Source organism: Dendropsophus ebraccatus, chromosome 2 (genome assembly GCF_027789765.1).
Source record: "Dendropsophus ebraccatus isolate aDenEbr1 chromosome 2, aDenEbr1.pat, whole genome shotgun sequence".
NCBI classification, from domain to species: domain Eukaryota; kingdom Metazoa; phylum Chordata; class Amphibia; order Anura; family Hylidae; genus Dendropsophus; species Dendropsophus ebraccatus.
Window position 1 is genome coordinate 137,880,075 of NC_091455.1, and position 13,940 is coordinate 137,894,014.

The following is a 13,940-nucleotide window of genomic DNA, read 5'->3' on the forward strand; positions in this document are numbered from 1 at the left end:
TTTATTTATGTTTGCACCAGTGTATCCCTGATGATCCTGTGGTTACAGCACAGGTGAAACGCGTTGGATGTTTGTATCAATTTTGGTGTGGTAGTTTGTTTATTTGGATCACTTTTTCTTTGTTTGTTTGTCCTTTGTCCTGCACTTAGAAGAGCACAGGGAACGTCATCGTGGTTGGGGCCACCCTATTAAGGAGGTGGGTACCCCCAAAAGGCAGGGACAGTGCTTCTCTGGTAGGAGTGGTTAGTGTGCACTGTGTCCCTTTATGTACACACTAGATTATCTGAAGAAGTGGTAGCCTATGTTCCTTGTTTATCGATATCCTTACTGTCCTGGGTGTCGGTATTGGTCATTCACATGGATTGGATCACTTTGTTTATTTGTTTTTGTGTATAACCATATTTTAGTCTGATTTATTAAAAGTTATGTTTTAAGCCCACCAAAGTGTCTGCCCCTTACCAAGAAGAACACAAACCCCAAGCAATAGCCGGTCAACGCTGAGCAAGCCTTGGCCAGATTGACGTCTTCCTTTACTTCTGCTCTAATTCTGGCATCCTGGAGTCCTTAAAACTGGGCAGTTCATCTCCTGACATTACTGGTGGCTGAGCCTTTACAACAATGTTAAGGACTACGTGGCTTCTTGCACCACCTGGGCCCAAAACAAGACTTTCTGTTTAAAACCGACTGGTCTACTACAACCCTTGCCCATTCCAGATTGCCCTTGGGTGCATAATAACATGGACTTTGTCACTGACCTTCCTCCTTTAGCAGGGAACACTGTCATCTGAGTGGTTACTTACTGGTTTTCCAAGATTTCCCATTTTGTGCCTCTTTCTGGTTTGCCTTCTGCTCCTCGTCAGACCAGTCTTTTTCTCCAGTACATCTTCCGGTTGCATGGAATGAAACAACATATGGTTTTCAAAAGGGGCCTCAATTTGCTTCCAGGTTTTGGCATGTTCTCTGTTCCCAACTCCCAACTATCATCCTGAGACCAACAGGCAAGTTTAGAGAGTCAATCAGGCACTAGGGAATTGCCTCCATCATTTTGTCTCTGCTCGCCAGGACAATTGGTCAAGTTCGCTTCCGTTGGAAGAACTCTCCTATAACTATTTGGACTTGACCGCCACAGGCACATATGTATTCTTTCTTGTCTATGCTCCACATCCTTGTACTCCGTTGCCTCTGTCTACATCCTCCGGATTTACCGGATGTGGCTGAACTGGTCAAGGACTTCAATTCTTTTTGGGAACAGACATGCCAATCTCTGATGCATGCATCCGGTCAGAAGTCCCTACAGACAGGAAGAGGGGACCTGCCATAACCTTTGCTCCCGGTGAGAAAGTCTGGTTTTCTGCTAAGTATGTTCGACTGAAGATTCCAAGTAACAAGCAGGACCCACGGTTTATTGGATCATTTACAGTATTAAAACGCATGATGATGAAACGGTGATGAGGTCTTGGCCACTTCGGGATGGTTTCTGCTCCTTGGAGTCTGCTTCCTGATCTTGGTGTCAGGCTCAGGCCCGGGGCTTCTCATTACTGCAGGGTATATTCTTGGTCCCAGTCCTCTGACTCCATTGGGACAGAGGAAGGCTCCATTGGCAACACACCTGGCTGGGTTATAGTAGAAGCCCACCTTTCAAGCTGCACTTGCATAGGAATGTACTCCATTTCCTCACCAGGTTCCAAGTTATGCTTGAGCTTGAGAAGGTAGTTCCTTTTGATGGAGCTTCTGCCAACAAACAGGGTACGGCCATGTACTAGGTCTTTTACAAAGCCATACCCTTTCACTTTGAACTCCTGGACAGTTTTTTTTCCTTTGGTTAAAACACACTTCCCCTCAATCTGGGTGCTCCAGACCTCTCCTGATGTCTTACTCCTTTTTCAGAAGAGGGTGACTGCCTCTCTGGGACTGCTGTGCGCTTAGGCATGGTAAACGGCCTCTCTGGGACTGCTGTATAGAAACATAGAATATTGTTGGCAGTAGAAGACCACTGGGTCCATCTAGTCTGCCCTTTTTAGCATTTCCATTCTTATTATCTTAGGATAGATATATGTTTATCCCAGGCATGTTTAAATTCTGTTATTGTAAATTTACCAACCACATCTGCTGAAGTTCGGTTCAGGGAAGAAACAGAGTGCTGCACCTCACACCTATGGCTGATACTAGTGCCGCTTGGCTAAATAAAAAACACATCAGAATTTTGTGTATGAATTGATCAAGCCATACTGCCCCATGTACCTTGTGCCGGTATCTGATACACATGGGTCCCTACACTAAGTCCACACCGTGCCAGTCAGTGGCCACCAACCCCGCAGGCGTGCACAGCCAGGGAACGGGGGCCATGGGACGGCCCTGCGACCCCCATGCCACAGGACCAGACCCAAAAACACCACACCAGAACCCGGCCAGCACCGCCGGCGGAGAAGGTCGCCCCCAAGCAGCACAAGTCTGGATGAGGTATTGCGCTCACCATAGCTGCAGCAAACAGAATGGGAAAAAACAGGAGGGATTAAAACCATGTGCACTCAGGTGTCTCCTGCTAATTGCGGTCATGTGGGTCTCACCAGGAGGAGTGCAATACACGGAGAAAAGAGAGAAACAAAATGCGGTTCAGGGAAGAAACAGAGTGCTGCACCTCACACCTATGGCTGATACTAGTGCCGCTTGGCTAAATAAAAAACACATCAGAATTTTGTGTATGAATTGATCAAGCCATACTGCCCCATGTACCTCGTGCCGGTATCTGATACACATGGGTCCCTACACTAAGTCCACACCGTGCCAGTCAGTGGCCACCAACCCCGCAGGCGTGCACAGCCAGGGAACGGGGGCCATGGGACGGCCCTGCGACCCCCATGCCACAGGACCAGACCCAAAAACACCACACCAGAACCCGGCCAGCACCGCCGGCGGAGAAGGTCGCCCCCAAGCAGCACAAGTCTGGATGAGGTATTGCGCTCACCATAGCTGCAGCAAAAAGAATGGGAAAAAACAGGAGGGATTAAAACCATGTGCACTCAGGTGTCTCCTGCTAATTGCGGTCATGTGGGTCTCACCAGGAGGAGTGCAATACACGGAGAAAAGAGAGAAACAAAATGCGGTTCAGGGAAGAAACAGAGTGCTGCACCTCACACCTATGGCTGATACTAGTGCCGCTTGGCTAAATAAAAAACACATCAGAATTTTGTGTATGAATTGATCAAGCCATACTGCCCCATGTACCTCGTGCCGGTATCTGATACACATGGGTCCCTACACTAAGTCCACACCGTGCCAGTCAGTGGCCACCAACCCCGCAGGCGTGCACAGCCAGGGAACGGGGGCCATGGGACGGCCCTGCGACCCCCATGCCACAGGACCAGACCCAAAAACACCACACCAGAACCCGGCCAGCACCGCCGGCGGAGAAGGTCGCCCCCAAGCAGCACAAGTCTGGATGAGGTATTGCGCTCACCATAGCTGCAGCAAACAGAATGGGAAAAAACAGGAGGGATTAAAACCATGTGCACTCAGGTGTCTCCTGCTAATTGCGGTCATGTGGGTCTCACCAGGAGGAGTGCAATACACGGAGAAAAGAGAGAAACAAAATGCGGTTCAGGGAAGAAACAGAGTGCTGCACCTCACACCTATGGCTGATACTAGTGCCGCTTGGCTAAATAAAAAACACATCAGAATTTTGTGTATGAATTGATCAAGCCATACTGCCCCATGTACCTCGTGCCGGTATCTGATACACATGGGTCCCTACACTAAGTCCACACCGTGCCAGTCAGTGGCCACCAACCCCGCAGGCGTGCACAGCCAGGGAACGGGGGCCATGGGACGGCCCTGCGACCCCCATGCCACAGGACCAGACCCAAAAACACCACACCAGAACCCGGCCAGCACCGCCGGCGGAGAAGGTCGCCCCCAAGCAGCACAAGTCTGGATGAGGTATTGCGCTCACCATAGCTGCAGCAAACAGAATGGGAAAAAACAGGAGGGATTAAAACCATGTGCACTCAGGTGTCCATATCCATACTTGTGTCGTTTGGGGGCAGCCTTCCCCGCCGGTGGTGCTGGCTGGGTTTTGGTGGGGCTTTTTGGGTCTGGTCCTGTGACATTGGGGTTGCAGGGCCGTTCCATGGCCTCCCTTCCCTGCACGTGCACGCTTTGCGGGGTTGGCGGTCGCTGACCGACACGGTGTGGAGTTAGCGTAGGGACCCGTGTGGACCAGAGGACCTGCGCGGTGGTACACGGGGCAATATGGTTTGATCAATTCATATACAGACACTTTGGTGTTGATTTTTAATATAGGCCTGGCGGCATTAGTATCAGCCATAGATGGGATGTGCAGCCGTTCCATTCTCTCCAGTTCGTGTTTTGCAATTCTCCCTCTCTGAACAGCTAGCACTCCTTTATAAGACCCACATGACCAAAATTAGCAGGATATGTCTGTGCTCACATGTCTGGACCCTATGTCTTCCCCATTCTGTGAGAGCAGCAATGGTAAGTGTAATACCATATCCATACTTGTGTCGTTTGGGGGCAGCCTTCCCCGCCGGTGGTGCTGGCTGGGTTTTGGTGGGGCTTTTTGGGTCTGGTCCTGTGACATTGGGGTTGCAGGGCCGTTCCATGGCCTCCCTTCCCTGCACGTGCACGCTTTGCGGGGTTGGCGGTCGCTGACCGACACGGTGTGGAGTTAGCGTAGGGACCCGTGTGGACCAGAGGACCTGCGCGGTGGTACACGGGGCAATATGGTTTGATCAATTCATATACAGACACTTTGGTGTTGATTTTTAATATAGGCCTGGCGGCATTAGTATCAGCCATAGATGGGATGTGCAGCCGTTCCATTCTCTCCAGTTCGTGTTTTGCAATTCTCCCTCTCTGAACAGCTAGCACTCCTTTATAAGACCCACATGACCAAAATTAGCAGGATATGTCTGTGCTCACATGTCTGGACCCTATGTCTTCCCCATTCTGTGAGAGCAGCAATGGTAAGTGTAATACCATATCCATACTTGTGTCGTTTGGGGGCAGCCTTCCCCGCCGGTGGTGCTGGCTGGGTTTTGGTGGGGCTTTTTGGGTCTGGTCCTGTGACATTGGGGTTGCAGGGCCGTTCCATGGCCTCCCTTCCCTGCACGTGCACGCTTTGCGGGGTTGGCGGTCGCTGACCGACACGGTGTGGAGTTAGCGTAGGGACCCGTGTGGACCAGAGGACCTGCGCGGTGGTACACGGGGCAATATGGTTTGATCAATTCATATACAGACACTTTGGTGTTGATTTTTAATATAGGCCTGGCGGCATTAGTATCAGCCATAGATGGGATGTGCAGCCGTTCCATTCTCTCCAGTTCGTGTTTTGCAATTCTCCCTCTCTGAACAGCTAGCACTCCTTTATAAGACCCACATGACCAAAATTAGCAGGATATGTCTGTGCTCACATGTCTGGACCCTATGTCTTCCCCATTCTGTGAGAGCAGCAATGGTAAGTGTAATACCATATCCATACTTGTGTCGTTTGGGGGCAGCCTTCCCCGCCGGTGGTGCTGGCTGGGTTTTGGTGGGGCTTTTTGGGTCTGGTCCTGTGACATTGGGGTTGCAGGGCCGTTCCATGGCCTCCCTTCCCTGCACGTGCACGCTTTGCGGGGTTGGCGGTCGCTGACCTACTCGGTGTGGAGTTAGCGTAGGGACCCGTGTGGACCAGAGGACCTGCGCGGTGGTACACGGGGCAATATGGTTTGATCAATTCATATACAGACACTTTGGTGTTGATTTTTAATATAGGCCTGGCGGCATTAGTATCAGCCATAGATGGGATGTGCAGCCGTTCCATTCTCTCCAGTTCGTGTTTTGCAATTCTCCCTCTCTGAACAGCTAGCACTCCTTTATAAGACCCACATGACCAAAATTAGCAGGATATGTCTGTGCTCACATGTCTGGACCCTATGTCTTCCCCATTCTGTGAGAGCAGCAATGGTAAGTGTAATACCATATCCATACTTGTGTCGTTTGGGGGCAGCCTTCCCCGCCGGTGGTGCTGGCTGGGTTTTGGTGGGGCTTTTTGGGTCTGGTCCTGTGACATTGGGGTTGCAGGGCCGTTCCATGGCCTCCCTTCCCTGCACGTGCACGCTTTGCGGGGTTGGCGGTCGCTGACCTACACGGTGTGGAGTTAGCGTAGGGACCCGTGTGGACCAGAGGACCTGCGCGGTGGTACACGGGGCAATATGGTTTGATCAATTCATATACAGACACTTTGGTGTTGATTTTTAATATAGGCCTGGCGGCATTAGTATCAGCCATAGATGGGATGTGCAGCCGTTCCATTCTCTCCAGTTCGTGTTTTGCAATTCTCCCTCTCTGAACAGCTAGCACTCCTTTATAAGACCCACATGACCAAAATTAGCAGGATATGTCTGTGCTCACATGTCTGGACCCTATGTCTTCCCCATTCTGTGAGAGCAGCAATGGTAAGTGTAATACCATATCCATACTTGTGTCGTTTGGGGGCAGCCTTCCCCGCCGGTGGTGCTGGCTGGGTTTTGGTGGGGCTTTTTGGGTCTGGTCCTGTGACATTGGGGTTGCAGGGCCGTTCCATGGCCTCCCTTCCCTGCACGTGCACGCTTTGCGGGGTTGGCGGTCGCTGACCGACACGGTGTGGAGTTAGCGTAGGGACCCGTGTGGACCAGAGGACCTGCGCGGTGGTACACGGGGCAATATGGTTTGATCAATTCATATACAGACACTTTGGTGTTGATTTTTAATATAGGCCTGGCGGCATTAGTATCAGCCATAGATGGGATGTGCAGCCGTTCCATTCTCTCCAGTTCGTGTTTTGCAATTCTCCCTCTCTGAACAGCTAGCACTCCTTTATAAGACCCACATGACCAAAATTAGCAGGATATGTCTGTGCTCACATGTCTGGACCCTATGTCTTCCCCATTCTGTGAGAGCAGCAATGGTAAGTGTAATACCATATCCATACTTGTGTCGTTTGGGGGCAGCCTTCCCCGCCGGTTGTGCTGGCTGGGTTTTGGTGGGGCTTTTTGGGTCTGGTCCTGTGACATTGGGGTTGCAGGGCCGTTCCATGGCCTCCCTTCCCTGCACGTGCACGCTTTGCGGGGTTGGCGGTCGCTGACCTACACGGTGTGGAGTTAGCGTAGGGACCCGTGTGGACCAGAGGACCTGCGCGGTGGTACACGGGGCAATATGGTTTGATCAATTCATATACAGACACTTTGGTGTTGATTTTTAATATAGGCCTGGCGGCATTAGTATCAGCCATAGATGGGATGTGCAGCCGTTCCATTCTCTCCAGTTCGTGTACATCTGCTGAAGTTTGTTCCAAGTATCTGATCTTTCCCCCAACTTAACTCTCACTGTGTCCTTTTGTTCTTGAGTTAAATTTTTTTACTAAAAAAACTTCCCTCCTGAACCTTATTTAGTCCTTTAACATACTTAAAGGTTTCAGTCATGTCCTCCCATGCTCAGGCATGGGGTCAGACTCTCTGGGACTGCTGCACCCTCAGACAAGGTGGACTGCTTTGTCAGGCTTAATCATTAGAGCACCTATATAACTGATCAATGCTGTGCAGAAGCATAGTATTGATCAGTATGTGCCATCCAAAGATTGCATATTATAGTATCCTAAGGGGACTTAAAAATGTGGAAAAAAAAATGTTCAAAAAAGTTTAAATCACCTCCCTTTTCTCTTTTTCAAAATAAATCAAAGTTCAAACCGTTCTGCACTCTCTTTCATTACTACGTAAGTAGCAGTGCCAGTAATTTCTTAATCCCATATAGCAAAACTCACGTAATACAGCACTTGATGTAATATGCAAATTAGGAAAAGTTTATTGTACAGATCAGAATCCAGCCTTGCCAATGATAGATATGCACATAAAAGAAAGACGTAAAGGCTTCTGGTGGCAACGTTTCAGTCAGCACTACGACCTTCCTCAAGCCTCTGTAGCTCTGTAAATAAAATAGAAGATAGCAACCAAATGAATATAGTACAATAAAAATGGAATATACTCCATGTAAACGTAAACAATAGATAAGTCATATTGAAGGCAGATTATGAAGATACATATACACAATAATGTACGTTATAAAGTGTATAAGAAATATTTACAAGTGCTCAAATCTAAATAAATGATTAATTATATATATATATATATATATATATATATATATATATTAATATATATATATATATATATATATATATATACATAAAAACATGAGAGAGCTAGATAATATAGCGGCTAATATAAATGCGTATATATGTAGTGGCTACAGATGAGCGAAGCGGCTGGAAATTAGTTTTGCAAGCATTGCAAATTTTGGGTCAAATTCGTTAAGATTCGTGAATAAAATCTTAACGAATGTGGGGCTATTACAGAAGGACAAATTTTGTTAATGTATGTTCGTTTAAGGCTGCGTTCACACGTTACGGATCCGCAGTGGATTTCTCGGGAATTCACAGTGAGACCCGCTGCGGATCCCTGCCCTGTACATCCGCTGTGAGTTTGTCCGCAGCCTGCCCCGCTAACCCCCCCGCCGCCAGAGCGTATACTTCACCTGCTCCCTGTGTCTTCACATCACGCTCAGCCAATCAGTGCACTGCGGTGCGGCAGCACTCTTATTGGCCCAGCGGGACGTGCCGGAAACCGCCGGAAAAGGTAATGTATACGCTCCGGCGGCGGGGGGGGTGTAACGGGGCGGACTGCTGACAAACTCGCAGCGGGATGTGCATCCTGCTGCGAGTTTGTCTGCTCATAGAGTGTACAGGGCAGCGATCCGCAGCGAGTCTCTGCGGATCTGTTATGTGTAAACGCAGCCTAAAAGTGTTAAAAATTGCATCATAATTTAAAAAAATGTCAATCAGTCAGTCCATCCTCCAATCTAATGAAACCCAACTTATATAACACAGTAGGAGTGGAGTGCGACCACTGATTTATGTAAGGCGCACACTTCATTCACTGGTCCCAGTAAATTGGTATGATTCAATAGGAGTTTACAGTGCCTAGTGAGTAAATAATATGACTGTGTCTTCACTGGTCCCAGTGAATTTCTATAGGCACCCAAGTACTTGGTGAACTGGACACTTGGTTGGGAGCTATAACAAAAAAATCACCCACAATCAGCCCTCCTATCCTCTCCTCTCTGTCCCTAAATGGCTCTGTTAGTCTCTCCCTGCTCTGCTTTAACTGCCTGCTGCCATCATGCTGTCTCCTCCACACACAGCCGACTGGCCACCCCTGGAGACCCCTTATATTGAGGCTGAGGTGCTATCACAGAAGGGCCTTTTCTCCCGCCCAATGACACTATAGAAAGCATGTGTGGCCGACGTTTATTTTTTTTGCAAATTTCCTTAACAAATTGGTGGAATTTGCTTCGCAGAACAAAGCAGATTTATGGATTCTATGCAAGAATCTGTCATATGCATGAAGATCCCTGCCATGTGCATAAAAATCAATCATAGGAGAAACATGCTATAGTTTGTAAACTGTCATAATGCTAGAACTTAGACACATGAAAATTAATCAAAAGAAAACATGATATAGTTTGTAGAATCCCATGGTACTAGAACTTAAATAGTGTGTGTGTATATATATATATATATATATATCTATATATATATATATATATATATATATAATTTATAAATATTACATATGGGGGAAACATGGCATATTCAGTTCTAAGGTAGATATGATATATGCATAAATATAACTAATAAAGTGGCAGTAACTTGGTACAGAGTTAAACAATGGAGGTGAAAGACTGGAAGATGGAGGAAAGGCAGAAGAGAGGACTTATAAACGGTAGTGGATACAAATCGCCATAGCAGACATACATCAAAGTTTAAAGTAAATGTACCATCAGGCCTGGGCACTGCCCCCGCCCCTCTATGACGCAGCTCTATTAGAATGAATTAAGCATTATCATAGAGGGGCGGGGGTTTCCTTCCACTGGGGGTGGGTTGGCCCACCTCCAGTGCTTCAGCCCAGGCCTGATGGTACATTCACTTTAAGGGTAGCTTCACACGTACCGGATCCGCAGCAGATTTCATGCTGCGAAATCCGCTGCGGATCCTGTAGTGTGAAGCTGAATGAGTCCCATACACACAGCGCTGATGGGGAGTGAGGGGAGCCTCACACACGTCACAGCACACAGCTGTAAGGTAATGTAAGCTAGGGGCCAGGGGCGTTAAAGGGGCCGGCTTACATATGCCCAGTGGATTGATAATTCCGCTGCGGATATTTAACCCCAAAGACCGCCACACTACCAGGATCCGCAGCAGATTTCTCTGCAAACTTGCAGCGTGAAATCTGCTGCAGATCCGGTATGTGTGAAGCTACCCTAAGGTACTATGCAGAAGATCAAAAGAATATTGTAGCATGGTGCAGAGTGTAGATGGCAGTAGATGTTACCTGAAACAAAATGGTGCTGTAACTCCAGCGGCTGGCATGAAGCCACGTATGAAGATTTTAAAGCATATCCGGAGCGGAACGTGGGGTGACGTCATACGTCACAACGCTCAATATGGATGACACATGTTATATGCTGTGAGTTAAAAAACAAGGGTCAGGGCAGAGGCGGGATGCATGTGCACTACGTATATAGAATTGCTGGCATATCTTAGTTAGACTGATGGAGGGTAGATTGTGTATTTTCCACTATTGTATTATATTAATTTGGTTGCTATATTTTTTTTTTTTTTTTTTCTATACAGAGCTACAGAGGCTTGAGGAAGGTGGCAGTGCCGACCGAAACGTTGCCACCAGTAGCCTTTACGTCTTTCTTTTATGTGCATATCTACAGTATCATAGGCAAAGCTGGGTTATGATCTGTAAAATAAACTTTTCCTAATTTGCGTATTACCTCAAATGCAGTTTTACTTTAATTTTTCTAAATAAAAACCATAAACAAAACATGTGGAACTGTCTCAATGAGTAAAATAAACCATTATTGATTCTGCACAGTGATCAATTTAAACAAAAAAAAAAAAAAATTGGTGATATCATCTATTAGATAAAATGGAAAAAAAAAGTCTGGTCCACCTAAGTCTGGTACTGCTATAAAAAAAAACCACCCTAATATGTCTACATAGATGGAAAAATGACGAGGTTATAGAAGCCTGAATATAACTATTCAAAACCATGTTTTCTTTTCTAAAAAGTTTACAAATTTTTTAAAGGTAGTAAAAAGATCTATAAACTGTCTATTGCTGTAATCCTAGTGACCCACAGAATAAAGATAACATATCAGTTTTATTTAAAAGTTAACAATGTAGGAGCAAAATCCCTTATTAGGTGCAGAACTTCAGTTTTTTACCTTTTTTTTTTTTTTTTAAATATTTTTGCCAAACAAAGAAAAACTGTGCACAGTAATAAATTACCTTTACATAAAATGCTTAAAGCAGCACTATCAGCAGGTTCTGCCAAGAGAACCTGCTGATATGCCGCAAGAGCCCTTTACCTTAGGAGTTGATAGCAGTTAGAACCGCTCCTATCCGCCTCTGCAATCTTCATAAAATCGGTAATATCCCTATGCAAATTAGGGACTGAAGAGCATTTGGGGCATCACCTAGGTCCAGGAGCTCCACTCCGTCCCGCCCAGTCTGCCCACTCCTGTGCCGCCCCCTCCAGTTCAGTTCACCCAGCACAGCCTCCTCCCGTCCCGCCCTCATCTATACCACCCCCTCCCATGCCGTATGACAGCCGTTTAGGACCCCAGCACAGTAGGGTGCTCACTGCTACATTTTGCATATAGCAGCAGTGTGATTGGCGCTGGGAGCCTGGGTGGAGCTGGAGTGTCCCCCGCACTGTCCCTCGGAACTGTCCCACCAGCTCTGCCCGCCACCTCCCATGCCACTGAGCTGACAGCCTGCTCCCAGCCCTGGACAGTGCGGGGGACAATCTTCTGCCATTCAGTAGCCCAAGAAAGTATGCTGCTCGCTGCTATAGTTTGCAAATACCAAGAACGCGTTGGGAGGCTGGGCTGAGCTTTACCATCCAGCTCCACCCAGTCTCCCAGCGCTGATCACACTACTGCTATCTGCAAACTATAGCAGTGAGCACCCTAGTGTCCTGGGGTCCTGAACAGCTGTCATACGGCATGGGAGGGGGCAGGCTGAGTGGGACGGGAGGATGCTGCCTGGGCGAGCTAGACTGGAGGGGGGGCAGTACAGATGGGGGTGGACTGGGCGGGATGGGAGGAGGCTGTGCTGGGTGAACTAAACTGGAGGGGGCGGCACAGGAGGGGACCCAGGCGACGCCCCAAGTGCTCTTAAGCCCCTTATTTGCATAAGGGCAATTAGCGATTTTAGGAAGATTGCAGAGGCGGAGAGTTCTAACTGCTATCAATTCCTAAGGTAAAGGGCTCTTGGGGTATATCAGCAGGTTCTCTCGGCAGAACCTGCTCATAGTGCCGCTTTAAGCAATACTGCCACATCACAACCACTATTGCTACAAGTACAAACTCTGAGAGATTCCATTGCAGTTACATCCAGTGACTCTCTGGTGACATTTTCTCTGAGTTTTGTTCGCTTTCCGTTTACCTTGTTTCTTTTGGGCTGCATTCCTCTCCTTTCAGGGCTCTTATGTCCCCTAGATGTATTAAGTAGGTACTCTGCACTAAGGTTGCGATTTAATGTTATTTATTGGTAGGGGGGAAAAAAATCTTTTTGACAAAAAATTTACATAACCATGTACCAATAAATAACCTTAATCGTAACCTTTGTGCTGAGTACGCACTTAAAGCGACTCTGTACCCACAATCTGACCCCCCCCCCCCCCAAACTGATTGTACCTTCGGATAGCTGCTTTTATTCCAAGAGCTGTCCTGTGGTACGTTCGGCAGGTGATGCAGTTATTGTCCTAAAACAACTTTTTAACTGGCAGCCCCGTGCCCAAAGGTCGGGGCTTAGTTTGTATTTGCATTAGGCTGGCACAACCTCTCTGTCTCTCTTCCCCGCCCTCCTCATCAGGCAGGCAGATTGTCTCCTATTCCTCAGTTGTGTGAATACTGAACATGGGCTAGATCGTTAAGGCACCAGTGTAATGTTCAGACAGGAGAAAATGTTCCAGTGGCATTCCTAATGATGAAGAGGGTGGGGAGGAGGGACGTAGGGGTGGTGCAAAGTTAGGGCACAGATACTCTAAGCCCCGGCCGTTGGGCACGGGGCTGCCAGTTTAAAAGTTGTTTTTTAGGACAATAACTGCATCACCTGCCGAACGGACCCCAAGACAGATCTTGGATTAAAAGCAGCTATCCGAAGGTACAAGTGGTTAGTCCCTTTAATACAATACTTGGGCCTCACCCTTCTCCAGAAACTGCTAACACCTGGCTAGGTGTATTGTGGATCCACAATGTGAGTAAGATGTGAGTGGGAGGCAGCTGCGCGAGGTGATGCTGCTATCTAGTGGATCCTCCCGCAGCAGGGCATAAAATGTGTCATTTGTAAAATGTTCTCTGTAAAATGTATAGTACCTATATATTAACTACAAACTGATGTGTACATTAAATAAGTCTTTTCCCACATGGTTATTTGCTATATGAGTTACATTTTTTCCACACTATTCATCATCAATCTACAAGTGAAAAGGGTATATAGCGTGTGAATAGGGGTTAAAATGCAATCTCTCAGTCTAACAGGGCATAAACCAGGAGAGAGAAAGCTGTGGTTGATTGACATTCTCCACTTTAATCATACGGAAGCACCTTGCTGAATTAATGGTATTGAATGAAAAACATAAAAAGATGAAAAATTAAAAAGTCCAATTATTTAGATGACTAAGAGTGGGTAATGCACCTTAACGTACTATTGTTATCACTGTATATTTAGTCAGGATGTGTCCCTTCTAAAGGTGATGTCAGTTCTCTGTTGGACATCTATTGTCTGCTGGTGAGAGCTTATTTACAACTTTAGATAGAACAGATATGTA

At 47.2% G+C, this 13,940-nt stretch overlaps 1 protein-coding gene across 2 annotated transcripts in view; it reads left to right on the forward strand.

Moving 5' to 3' along the window:
* Positions 1-13,940, forward strand: part of TPK1 (thiamin pyrophosphokinase 1) — a 429,239-nt gene that overhangs the window by 16,555 nt on the left and 398,744 nt on the right. The window lies entirely within an intron of this gene.